Below are 14,664 nucleotides of genomic sequence, written 5' to 3' on the forward strand. Positions count from 1 at the left end.
AGTTATTGCCCTTTGTATAGTATTATTGGACCTTGTGAACACAATAACTTGAATAAATATTGACAAGATTTGATGAAACTTTGTATGTAGCCATATATCGACAATATCTGACGAGTTCAAAAATGGAAATCATTTGACAGTAGCTTATTGCCCTTTGAAATAAAGTATTTTTAGCTCACCTGGCCGAAAGGGAAGTTTATGGGATGGGACAGCGTCCGTCACATGCCTGGAGCATTATTGGGCAAAAGATGAAATTTGGTCTGGAGAATTATTTGGCAATGCTGTATGTTGTATTAATGAAGGATGTGACACCCTTGGGGCGGGAGAAATGGGGGCCCGATAGGGAAAATGAAGAAAACAGATAGTTGTTGGAAGAGGCAGTTCATAATAGGAAAATACTTGAAATATATAACTTAAGGTAGACTATTTTGTTTAAAAGTAGACTATTTTGTCATGATTACTGAAATATCCAGGTGAGCGATCTTGTTTAAAACAGAGCATCACTTACATGATAATATGATTCTTTATTATTGTGTGAAGTTTTACCGGTAAGAAACTAATAATTAAGTTGGGCAATTCTGATCCTGCTAACCTCGAAGGATAAGGTTTAAGGTCGTGGCCCTTTCTTACAAAACTTCTTTCGTTTTCTTGACGACTTTTCGCGTGAATATTTATACAAGAAAATAGATTGTACAAAATTAGCCTCCTCTGTGATAATCCTGGGACACATTGACGTGTAACATGGAGATGGTGGTCGGGTAACACACTGGTAACAAACGTGCCTTTCACCTTGGCGACCGGGGTTCAATTCCCGGTTAGGACGTGAACAAGTTATTTTAACCGTGCTTAAATCGACAAAGTTTCAAACAAAAATAATCTTGTGTCATATTCAAGATTACAGACAAGCTAACAACACTCATTTCTTTTTTATGAACGAGAAGTTGAAGCTGTTAGAAGGGAGACGATCCTTATTAGTTTATCTTTCGAAGTGCCTCGGGTTGAGATTTCCATGTCAACGGAACAGACTCATGTGAGATTCTGTTATCCCTACTCCACTTAGCGGGTGATCGGGTGGCACATTGGTAGCGTACTTGCCTTTCCTCAAGGCTGCCGGGGTTCCATTCTCGTTATGGGGTCACCTGCCCAACCACGTGGGTTTTCTCCAGGATACTCCGATTTCCTCCCACGTATCGCGCGTGTCAATCTTTGCTAACATGAGTGATTGATAAAAGTTGTTATAACTTGTTCCGCAGTTGTTTTGAAATGAATTCATGTACTCAAATCCTCGGATGGTTAGCCGTCAGAATCCACCCGTTAAATCGGTACTGAACCGTTGATTAATTAGTACAGAACACGTGTATTGTTCCTTTATTAAATGTTATTTGTACTTATTTCGAAGAAGATGATACACATTATTCAACCGAGTTATAAATCTCATACCCGTCTTGATTAATCTTATAAAACACAAACACTGTAGCAAGGATTTATAACCACGCTGTGTTTTATTATCTCGTCAGTCAAACGTCAATATGAAGCCATTTAAGATTTATTGAATCATATTTACATTAGTTAATGAAATATAAATGATATTGGTTTTTAACAGACATCACGTACGTATAGGATTGTGATATGGACACAGTAAGAATCATCATAAAATAAATTGGATTACACTAACGCTATCAATCCGTGTAATGGCTATCTTCAGGCGATTACCGTTAATTGTCAAAATGATAAAAACAATCTCCTGAAGTCATTAGACGGATCGATAACGTCAGCGGTTATCAACTTTATTTGTCGTGATGATCTTTCTAAATGTTAACACACACACATACACATACAATATGTTTTGTTTATAGTGTTCGTAGCTGCAGTCCGTACGACAACCATACAGTCGATACCTAGAACAGAAGTGATAAAATTAAAAACGAGTTATTCCCCTTGACACGTAAAAGCAATGACTGCCTCCTTCTTTGTAACACTAGTATCTCTATGTACTTTCTTTCCTATCTACTCTATCTTTCTGCGGTTTGTTTTCTTCTGTTGGGGTCCCACACATCCGTCCTAACATCCTCCTGATTGCTGGTGTCTTCCAGATACCCCCGTCCTCATATGACCCTGACTGTTGCTGTCCCCCTAGACACCCGTCCTCATATGACCCTGACTGTTTCTGTCCCCCTAGACACCAGTCCTCATATGACACTGGTTGTTGCTGTCCCCCTACACAACCGTCCTCATATGACTCTGACTGTTTCTGTCCCCCTAGAGACCAGTCCTCATATGACTCTGACTGTTGCCGTCCACTAGACCCCCGTCCTCATATGACTCTGACTGTTGCCGTCCACTAGACCCCCGTCCTCATATGACTCTGACTGTTGCCGTCCACTAGGCCCCCGTCCTCATATGACTCTGACTGTTGCCGTCCACTAGACCCCCGTCCTAATATGACTCTGACTGTTGCCGTCCACTAGACCCCGTCCTAATATGACCCTGGCACTACCTTCATATTCCATATAGCCTAGAAATATTGCGTATTCCTTAATATTACAAAGAAAAGTTTGCTTAGAACTTAGAAATGATAGATCCAATAATCAATAACAAGATTTGATAATTCTGCAAACGATCAATTTAGTATCAAAACGAAAGTATTTTGGACACTCTTTCTGTCCAAAAATATAAAGGCATCTCACAGCATTGTCATATACCTGTTCGCATATTGCTATAATAACCGGTTTTTGATTTTTTTTATTGAGGTTTGACGTTACACGTGACAATATAGTTTATTTGTGTGTGAGGTTTGACGTTACACGTGATCTGTGTGAGGTTTGTCGTTACACGTGACAATATAGTTGATTTGTGTGTGAGGTTTGACGTTACATGTGACAATATAGTTGATTTGTGTGTGAGGTTTAACGTTACACGTGACAATATAGTTGATTTGTGTGTGAGGTTTGACGTTACATGTGACAATATAGTTGATTTGTGTGTGAGGTTTCACGTTACACGTGACAATATAGTTGATTTTTGTGTGAGGTTTAACGCTACACGTGACAATATAGTTGATTTGTGAGTGAAGTTTGACGTTACACGTGACAATATAGTTGATTTGTGAGTGAAGTTTGACGTTACACGTGACAATATAGTTGATTTGTGTGTGAGGTCTGACGTTACACGTGACAATATAGTTGATTTGTGTTTGAGGTTTGACGCTACACGTGACAATATAGTTGATTTGTGTGTGAGGTTTGTCGTTACACGTGACAATATAGTTGATTTGTGTGTGAGGTTTAACGTTACACATGACAATATAGTTGATTTGTGGGTGATGTTTGACGTTACACGTGACAATATAGTTGATTTGTGTGTGAGGTTTGACGTTACACGTGACAATATAGTTGATTTGCGGGTGAGGTTTGACGTTACACGTGACAATATAGTTGATTTGTGGATGATGTTTGACGTTACACGTGACAATATAGTTGATTTGTGTGTGAGGTTTGACGTTACACGTGACAATATAGTTGATTTGTGTTTGAGGTTTGACGCTACACGTGACAATATAGTTGATTTGTGATTGAGGTTTGACGTTACACGTGATGTGTGTGAGGTTTAACGTTACACGTGACAATATAGTTGATTTTTGTGTGAGGATTGACGTTACACGTGACAATATAGTTGATTTGTGTCAGGTTTGACGTTAAACGTGATTTGTGTCTGAGGTTTGACGTTACACGTGACAATATAGTTGATTTTTGTGTGAGGTTTGACGCTACACGTGACAATATAGTTGATTTGTGTGTGAGGTTTGACGCTACACGTGACAATTTAGTTGATTTGTGAGTGAGGTTTGACGTTACACGTGATCTGTGTGAGGTTTGACGTTACACGTGATCTGTGTGAGGTTTGACGTTACACGTGATCTGTGTGAGGTTTGACGTTACACGTGACAATATAGTTGGTTTTTGTGTGAGGTTTGACGTTACACGTGATGTGTGTGAGGTTTGACGTTACACGTGACAATATAGTTGTTTTGTGTGTGAGGTCTGACACTACACGTGACAATATAGTTGATTTGTGATTGAGGTTTGACGCTACACGTGATGTGTGAGAGGTTTGACGTTACACGTGATGTGTGTGAGGTTTGACGTTACACGTGATTTGTGTGAGGTTTGACGTTACACGTGACAATATAGTTGATTTTTGTGTGAGGTTTGACGTTACACGTGATTTGTGTCTGAGGTTTGACGTTACACGTGATTTGTGTGAGGTTTGACGTTACACGTGACAATATAGTTGATTTTTGTGAGAGGTTTGACGTTACACGTGATTTGTGTCTGAGGTTTGACGTTACACGTGATTTGTGTGAGGTTTGACGTTACAGGTGATGTGTGTGAGGTTTGACGTTACACGTGACAATATAGTTGATTTGTGTGTGAGGTCTGACGTTACACGTGACAATATAGTTGATTTGTGTGTGAGGTTTGACGTTACACGTGACAATATAGTTGATTTGTGTGTGAGGTTTGACGTTACACGTGACAATATAGTTGATTTGTGTGTGAGATTTGACGTTACACGTGACAATATAGTTGATTTGTGTGTGAGATTTAACGTTACACGTGACAATATACTAGTAGTTGATATGTGTGTGAGGTTTAACGTTACACGTGACAATATAGTTGATTTGTGGGTGAGGTTTGTCGTTACACGTGACAATATAGGTGAATTGAGACTGAAGGCGAAAATCAGTAGCAATGATATTTTCCCGGAACTTCTGTATACCGGCGGTGTTTCAAACGATTGTAGATAGTACGATCCAACAGTACATTCGGACTAGAAATGTACAGGTAAATATAAGCATTGACCGGCCTTGTTATGGTATTTACAGTCGTTATAAATTGCACGGCAGGACAGAATAGTCAAAATTCGCACAAAACAAGTAGAAATATGCCTATTAATTATTCGTTTGAACATTTTTTGGAGTTCAACGCCAATTAATCGTTTTCCTAGAAAGCAGGTTCGCACTTTTGACGTTTATTTTTGGCTATGTTCTTGTTAGCGCTAAATCCAATGTATATTTCATCAGATTGACGTCATAACAGGGAAGATAAAGAGAAACACAAATCAGGTGAATAATATCCGGACTATCGAATTGTAGTTGAAGTAGTCAATTTTACTACAGACAAAAATAGATTGTTTCTATATTGAGACTTTAGGAGATCATTATTTTCCTTTAAGTATCACGGAACTATTTACAAGTTATAAACAATCAATTTCCATGTCTGGTATACTGGTAAAAAGTGTCTTCACTCTCACCAAAAGTGGCAGCCATTTTTTTCGGCGATACCAATGTCGCATCGGTGCCTTCATCGACTTGTACTAATCAAAATCCTACCGCGAGGTGATTCGCCGCTGAAATACTCACTAAGAAATCGAATACCTCCGCAGTCTCATCAAGTCCCTCATTAATAATGTACAATAACTGCTACCAAAGACATAATTGGCAAGAAGAGGTGTATAACGTTGATTTAATTACTGGAAACGAAATTACGCAGATTTCAGCGCGGACGGGCTATCGGGCGGCCTGCTGAATTATTAAAGGCCCACGCACAGGACGGCTTTACAGCATGTTTACGTCCGATCTGACTCCAGGGACCGATCATATACTTCCGGCTGGCAATACTAGTTAGTCCAAGGTTATCATAGAACACAAAGGGCAGACAACTCGGTATGCATTATTTCTAGTCATCCTGTTTCTTATGAAACTTCTCAATTAAAAATACTCTGAAACTATCACATAGAGTAATTGAATCATTTCTAAATGAAAGCGAGAATCGTAATTATAACACTTGTGTTGTTTTATGTAGGACTGGTGTATTTTGGGGGGAAATGTGAGTCTTATTACATGTAATAGGTTTTATTTGTTTAAAGATATGTTAGATTTTAATGACATGACGTTAAATGATAAACAACAACCTTAGCTCGGCGATTTCTGGATTATTTGTTTGTTAGCTGGTTTTATCGACCCATGAGAGGGTGATTTTGAGGTGGGTTTCCTTGTAGTAGTTAGTGACTACCACACTGAGCATCATATGGGATGCCCGTCGCATACCATCCAGAGCAATCAGGATAAAGTGTCTTGACCAAGGACACAACCACGATAGTACAGATCTGCCCGGTTTTTTTAGCTTCCCGAGAAACAAAAACCGATACGGATATAGGAAGTGTCCAATTTAGTTCGGCAATGTATGAATAGAAACCGATCTTAGTTCGGCAATATATTGATAGAAACCAATTTTAGTTCGTGATGTACCGATAGAAGCCAATCTTAGTTCGGCAATGTAATGATAAACAAATTTTAGGTCTGCAATATATTGATAGAAACAAATTTTAGGTCGGCAATGTATTGATAGAAACCAATTTTTGTTCGGTAAATTATAAAAATAGACCAATCTTAGTTCGACAATATATTGATAAAAAAAACCATGGGTTTGACACGTCCCTAAAACCCGGAATGAAAATGAAATAACCCTAGTCTGACTTGAGGCCGTACCGTGAGGTTAGTGATCTTGGACCCTGGGGTTTATTTGTATTCCGGGTATTAGAAACTTGACAAGCCCATGTGCATTGGTTAACAAATGGAAATCTATCAACGTAGGGACGAATGATTCAGTTCCACATTACGGTCAGTTCAAATAACTTCCCACGCCATTCTTGACTCCATGGTCACTCACGTGACTGAAATTAAAGCGCTCTACGTGACTTTAGTAATAATCTCGGTTTTTGTCATTTTAATCTCTCTTCTCTCGTTATTTCTCCTCCGATCGTTCCTGTGTCGCCTTCATTCCTTCCTTTATTTCCCCTTTCTGTCTTTCTTCTTCCCACCTTTCTACTCGTTCATTCCTTTGCTTCCCCATTCTGTCTTTCTACTTTCCACCTTTCTACTCGTTCATTCCTTTGCTTCCCCATTCTGTCTTTCTACTTCCCACCTTTCTACTCGTTCATTCCTTTGCTGCCCCTTTCTGTCTTTCTTCTTCCCCTTTTCTACTCGTCCATTCCTTTGCTTCCCCTTTCTGTCTTTCTACTTCCCACCTTTCTACTCGTTCATTCCTTCGCTTCCCCTTTCTGTCTTTCTGCTTTCCACCTTCCTACTCGTTCATTCCTTTGCTTCCCCTTTCTGTCTTTCTGCTTCCCACCTTTCTACTCGTTCATTCCTTTGCTTCCTTTCTGTCTTTCTACGTCCCACCTTCCTACTCGTTCCTTCCCTTCCAGTCTCATTCGCATCTCCCCCATCAATACATCAATTTAACTGCCATTGGAATGTGTATTAGCTGGCTTGATGTTGGATGCCTAAAGAACGTGCTCAAAACAAGTCATCGTAAGCTAGATCGCCCAAACCTTCCAGATTAGCTAGGCTCAATGATAAAACCCACCTCTACTTCCATGTTTTTGTCTAATTTGCCCGCGAACGTCAATTTTATTGCATTTCGTTTTAAATTATGCATGACAGTTGCTGCGGGGTAGTTACATGAAAAAGAACCAATCAGCATCCATATTGATTATCTCTGCCGAACACCGCGGCGAACTGATAGAAGCATGTATGCTTAACTTATGCCGCCTGTCCTCGTCAAGGTGAAATTCTCAAATTACTTTCGTCTAAAACAATTATTCCAGCATTTATGCCTTATCCAGTAATTTCCGGGCATTTACTTTTGTTTAACGAAGTGCTCAGGAAACACTACGAACACCTATAAACTAGGTATATATGTAGACTGTCGTACTTAATCCTACCGGTGTATTGTTCCTTCGCCAGCACAAACATTAACATTGTATCCAATTTCACTGGAGTAGTTTTTTCTAGAAAACTGTCTGCGCTTTTTTGATGGATTAAGACTGGTGGTATATATTCGATTTCCCCCTTAAGTCCATAATGGACGTATAATAACAAAAACAGTAATAGAATAGCATTCTAGCATGTATAGAGTGTTGGTCTTGATAACGTGCACACGAGTCTTCTGAGCAATTAATGACATATCATTTTACAGAATGCTAGATATTTAAAGTTCTCCCAACTTTTTCGATCAAGACGGACTTTGTTTTGTTTAGAAATCGGCGGGAAAATACTATATTACTGTTTCCTGAAAGCATTCACTTATTTCCGATTATTGCCGGAAAGACCCGATTGTTTGTTGTCTCTCGCTGGTCGTAGGCTTGACACCTCTGTAAAAGTCTGCAAATTGCGTCACGAATATAAAAAGTCGTCATTTTTAACAAAAAGACATAGAGTTTCGACGACTTCCCAGACTATAGTTCGCTACAAACTTTCAAAAAAAATCCTTTAATTTAATAACAACATCAAAATATTCGGAATTCAAATGCTACAAGTCAAGCTCACCGAATTAAAAATCAGTGTTTAGAAATAGTTACAAACAGACTTCCATATGTGTTCGCTATCTTTCTACCGCTCACGAGCTTCTGCACATGCCGACACGTAGTAGTCGATACACGAGTGACATACGTATCGCATGCGCAGACACCAGATGCTCTAATTACATGAGAGTTATCTACCTTCCCTATCACGGTTCAACTAAATTAGGATCTGGTTGACGGAAACTTTTATCCGCCCATGGCAAGATGGTCCCTTCGCCATCTTCTGACAGTAATTAATTAGGCGGAGTAGAGAGACACCTTTTCAATTAAGTGTGTTTGAGAAGGGAAAAAATGCGAGGGAAAATACAGATTACTGTCTGGGAAAAACAGAGTCTAATACACCCTGTATATTGCAGTTTACGATCTTAGATCTGTCAGTGTTTTTATAAACCCATGACAACAGCTACCAATTATGTATATTGTTAACTGGTCTTAAGATCCAGAAAAGGCATATCAAAAATAGATTATTTAGAAAAATGCTCTAATATTATATAGTGTAAAAAATATATATCACAAATGTAAACATTTCCCGAGTACGTGCACTCTCTATAACCGAACTGAACACTCGTATTTTACAGAATTTACATATAATTTATCCTTCTTTCCATTGTTTGCGTGTTTGTTTTTCGCCCCTCAAATCTCCTTGTGTTAGCTGGTGCCTACCTTATTAAAACATGTACATGAACATCCAATAAGGGTAAAGTATCTTGCCCAATGATAGAACCTTCTATTGAGTCAATACATTTACAGTTATCCAATCAGAAAGCTCAGTGTTTATCACATGATGTTAGTCCAAACTATAACAAAACAACCTTCACTTATACCTCCCGCCCTCCAAACACATAAACCCTAAACAATTGAAAACTAAAGCAAAACAATTCTCTCAGTATCCTGATTGCTGTGATGACGTAAAAACAAAAACAAAAACGAACCAAAATTAATCAAACATTCATTCCGGAATCCTGTGATAACATCCAGTTGGTTAATTTGTTATTTTTACTGTTGATTTTGCTTACATGGACAGAAAGGTGCACGTGCAGAAAACACACATTAAGACTGCATGACGACGGCGCACGTAATTAGGACCAACTGATAAAAGGTCAACTATATGTAGACTTAAAGAGTGAAAGATCTAAATATGTTGATTTTGTCAAATATTTAAGTCGCTACAAGTGAAAACGTCTATTTATTGCCGACAGTGGATCACGTGGGTTTCGTGTGAGGCTGTAGTTAAGTTTCAATCCGGTATCCTGTTGAATTTTTGAAAACCTTCCGAGAGGCAGAATCGTGATACAATTAGCTTCTGTACCTCCTCGACGCTCGTGTGTACAATTAGACCAAGGACTTAGTTAAATATATATAGGTACGGTGAAATATAGCACTGAAGTCACGTGACTTTTACCGCCGGGGGTTGTTTACCGCAAGAGCTCGTTTCTTAGTGATGCTTTTTATTGAAATGTCGATGAAGTTCAACTTTTGATTTATAAGGACTTCAAGGAAACGATAAACCCTTTGACAAATACAAAGCCGATTTATACGATGTGGTTATCTTACTCAAAATTCTTAACGGCAAGAATTCGTTGAATGGTATCTTGTATAGAACATTCTGTATTAGTCCCAGAAAATGATAATGAAAAAAAAAATGCCAAAACAAAATCACAGACTAGGCGAAGTTCTTCCATTTCCCCCTAGCCTGTGGTGATATTTGAGATGTGATTATTAATAAAAAAAAATTATTTATTTATCTATTTATATTTATATATTTTATTTATTTATCTATTTATATTAATATTTTTTATTTATTTATCTATATATTTATTTTTACATGAAAAAAAGTGTTCAGTTCCAATTTTTAAAAAGATAACTATATAATCATTTATTTATCTATTTATATTAAAAAAATTTATTTATTTATCTATTTATTTATTTTTACATAAAAAAAAAGTATTCAGTTCCGATTTTTAAAAAGATAACTATATAATACAATGACACAATAAAACCCTAGAAAGTTACTTACACCAGTCTCACGCTCAGAGACTTGGCACAGATACATCACAGCCCATGTGTATTGATACAAATAGTATATGTGCCAGGTTTTTACGGCCTGGATCTTTTTGGATTCTGGCGAAACTTTCTGACCATTTTTTTCTGATCCACACTTACCACGCACAGAAAATAATCAGTAAGCTTAATAAACAAGATTCAAGTGATGAAAGTAATTTGCCGATGATTAATCCCCAACAATCTCTGTGTTCATGTTTAGAATATCGTCGTCGTCGTCGTCGTCGTCGTCGCCGCCGCCGCCGCCGCCGCCGCCCGAACAGGAGCTGGCCCTGTGGTGTGCTGTTCCAGCGATATAGTATACATGTCCGAACCGCCAGTTAAAATTTAAAATCAGTAAGACATTTTATGGCTCCCTATGAGACAGCTTAGCTGATACTTAAAACATATATATGCAGTTCAAGTTAGTGGTGTCTTCCTTAGAAGTCACTGGTCGTAATGAGGACTGGAAGGAGTCCACTGAAGGGGCAAACTTTTTGTTACCAGGGATTTGGTTCCAGGATATGTTGGTTCTTGGAAGGAAGGAAGGAAGGAAGGAAGGAAGGAAGGAAGGAAGGAAGGAAGGAAGGAAGGAAGGAAGGAAGGAAGGAAGGAAGGAAGGAGTGTATCTTAGAGTATCGTAGAAGAATGGAAATTACAAGTCTAATTTTAATTAGATTGCTGGACAAAGTAACGTGTGTTTATTGTTTTATTGGGATATAAATGCAATCTAGGTTGCATAATACAGAAGATGGCGGTAAAATATAGAATCTCACAAACGTTTAATTCTTATATTTACATATGTTAAACACTGTGTCTCTATCAGCAGGGATGTCTATTCGAGGTACAGTGAACTGGATATACTATTTCATCAGTTATTACCGTCTAGTATAGTATTTAGAAGTTTAACAGTGGACATTATAGTTCAGACTAGCGGGATTTTCCCTTTACTACAGTGGCAAGCCTAGAAAGCGAGAGGTGTCTAGTTCGAGCCCCAGCACGGACAGGATATTTTTCATTACTCTTTCCTGTAAAAGAAGCATTTTTTTACATATTTATTATGTACTCAATTTATCAATTATATTGAGAGCACCGCGTGCTTACTGTTGTAGGTCTATCTACCTTTATCGTTAGTATAAACTTAGTCATAACACCGGGAACAAAACGACTTTATCAAAGATGATTTAAAACACGTCAAAATTCCTTTGATGAAATTAAACACACGAACCGCCAATTTTAAGAACATTCCTACCACTCCAAAGAAATATCCAATTTCTATTATTGACTTTTGTGAATTATTACGGCAACCTATTACTCCGAGACGGCACAGAGCACGCGCACAGGGCAGAAAACCCACATACTATCAATAAATATCAAATTTAATATATCGAGTTTTAGTCATACATGGTTGTAATAAATAATGTGTTTTACCTGGGAGAGGGTGTCACGTTTTTACACTTGGACACGTCAGGTGACGATTTAACAAATAAACCTGACGATGTATGTAATAAAGGGTCCGATCGTCGGGACGTTACTCAGTAGTGTTATAACAATTAAAATTCCGGATAGAACGTCACTATTGTGTACATGTGTATACATCCCCACTGGTGACCACCATGGAATATTGTACAGTATACCTCCCCACTGGTGACCACCATGGAATATTGTACAGTATACCTCCCCACTGGTGACCACCATGGAATATTGTACAGTATACCTCCCCACTGGTGACCACCATGGAATATTGTACAGTATACCTCCCCACTGGTGACCACCATGGAATATTGTACAGTATACCTCCCCACTGGTGACCACCATGGAATATTGTATGTTGGGGTTTTTTTCAAACTAGGCTTGATCAACTTTCTCTTTTTTCACTGCATGATGCGACCTCTGTCGGTAACCCGCAGCGTTAGTGTCATTCCAGAGTTCCGTTTTCGTTCGGAAACTTTAGATGAAAAAAAAAAAAAAAATGCATGATGACACTCTACAAAACACGATTTACATGCTGACAGACATTCCTATTCTCATATAATATATATCGCTTTAAACATCATACAGCTGCAATAAAACCGAGGGGGAATGTAATTTACTTTATGTCAATAGATTACCTTCAATCATTAAAAGATTAAGTTATGTTAACTTGAACCAGCGAATCAACACCAGCTGCGATTGTGGTTACGAAAGAATCACGAAACAAATGACAGCTCAAGTCCTGAAAGTCACGTGATCAGAAGTCAGCTATGACCAAAGGTCACAAGGCTCCCCAATATCACACCGTCATGAAATATCGAGGTCAATGATCAAAAGGTCACACAAACGCAAGACAACGCAATCACAAGGTCACATATATTGACCAGGTCACAAGGTCATATGAGCATGAAGTTGCATGACTTCAAGGTCAAGGTTAAAATGACAACAAATGCAAAACAAGCTCAAATCACTCTAGTAACCCGGATGGAAGCGCGTGAGGGATCTTACTATGGAAGGAAACCGGAGTTTCCAGAGAAAACCAGCTTGGTCGAGCAGGTGATCCCACACATTTTCATTTCCGATAGGTGAATTGAACCTTGGTCGCCTAGATAAAAGGCTACTACTATGCAGATTGCAGTTCACCAGTTTCACAAATGATGCATTTTCAGTATCTTTGTAGTTTCAACAAGATATTTGAGTTTCAGACCATGGCCAAGTTTCTGAATGTTTAGTCGAATTTACAGTAGTTTAAACCGGTAAACAGTAAATGGATCTTCACCCAGGTGTGAGGAGATAAAACAGTCACGTGATCACACGTTTACGTCAGGGAGCTCTCGATCTTGTCTCGTAGGTATTGACATATGTCAAATTACATATCTAATTCGAAATAACTGTGAACTGATGTATTTAAAAAGTCTTCCTCTCGAATTTTGATAGTTTAATTGCTTTTGATATCGGGTGTTCGTGGTAAAGTGCTAACAAATCACTTTATAACATACAAAATGTCTCGCCATGTTCGTCCATACCGGTTATACCAGACGAACTAGAGGGCACTACGCGACAGAGGACAAATTGGAATTACAGAAATAGATTTGGAAAAATAAAATGATAAATGGTTGCTGGGTTATATTTTCACGCTGTGTAACGTAAAATATTCGTGTGCATTTTCTGTCGTGGTTTGGAGTTTTCAAATTATTTCGCGGATACAAACTTTCATGGTATAACTCATGCTACAATGATAATATAATACATATATCAGACATTGTATTTGTAATCGTGGATCTATAGCAACAACGGAAACAACGAAAGTTTATATACGATGAAAGTTTATATACGATGAAAGTTTATATACGATGAAAGTTTATACACGACAAAAGTTTATACACGACGGAAGTTTATACACGACGGAAGTTTATATACGATGAAAGTTTATACACGACAAAAGTTTATACACGACAAAAGTTTATACACGACGGAAGTTTATATACGATGAAAGTTTATATACGATGAAAGTTTATACACGACAAAAGTTTATACACGACGGAAGTTTATACACGACGGAAGTTTATATACGATGAAAGTTTATATACGACGAAAGTTTATACACGACAAAAGTTTATACACGACGGAAGTTTATACACGACGGAAGTTTATATACGATGAAAGTTTATACTCGACGGAAGTTTATACACGACGGAAGTTTATATACGACGAAAGTTTATATACGATGAAAGTTTATATACGACGAAAGTTTATACACGACAAAATTTTATACAAGATGAAAGTTTATACACGACGAAAGTTTATATACGACGAAAGTTTATATACGATGAAAGTTTAAATACGACGAAAGTTTATACACGACAAAAGTTTATACACGACAAAAGTTTATATAAGATGAAAGTTTATACACGACGGAAGTTTATATACGACGAAAGTTTATATACGATGAAAGTTTATATACGACGAAAGTTTATACACGACAAAAGTTTATATACGACGAAAGTTTATATACGATGAAAGTTTATATCAGATGAAAGTTTTATACACGACAAAAGTTTATATATGACGAAAGTCTATATACGACAAAAATTTATACAAGATGAAAGTTTATATACGACAAAAGTTTATACACGACGGAAGTTTATATACGACAAAAGTTTATATACGACAAAAGTTTATATATGACGAAAGTTTATATACGACGAAAGTTTATATACGACA

Source organism: Pecten maximus, chromosome 17 (genome assembly GCF_902652985.1).
Source record: "Pecten maximus chromosome 17, xPecMax1.1, whole genome shotgun sequence".
Classification (NCBI taxonomy): Eukaryota; Metazoa; Mollusca; class Bivalvia; order Pectinida; family Pectinidae; genus Pecten; species Pecten maximus.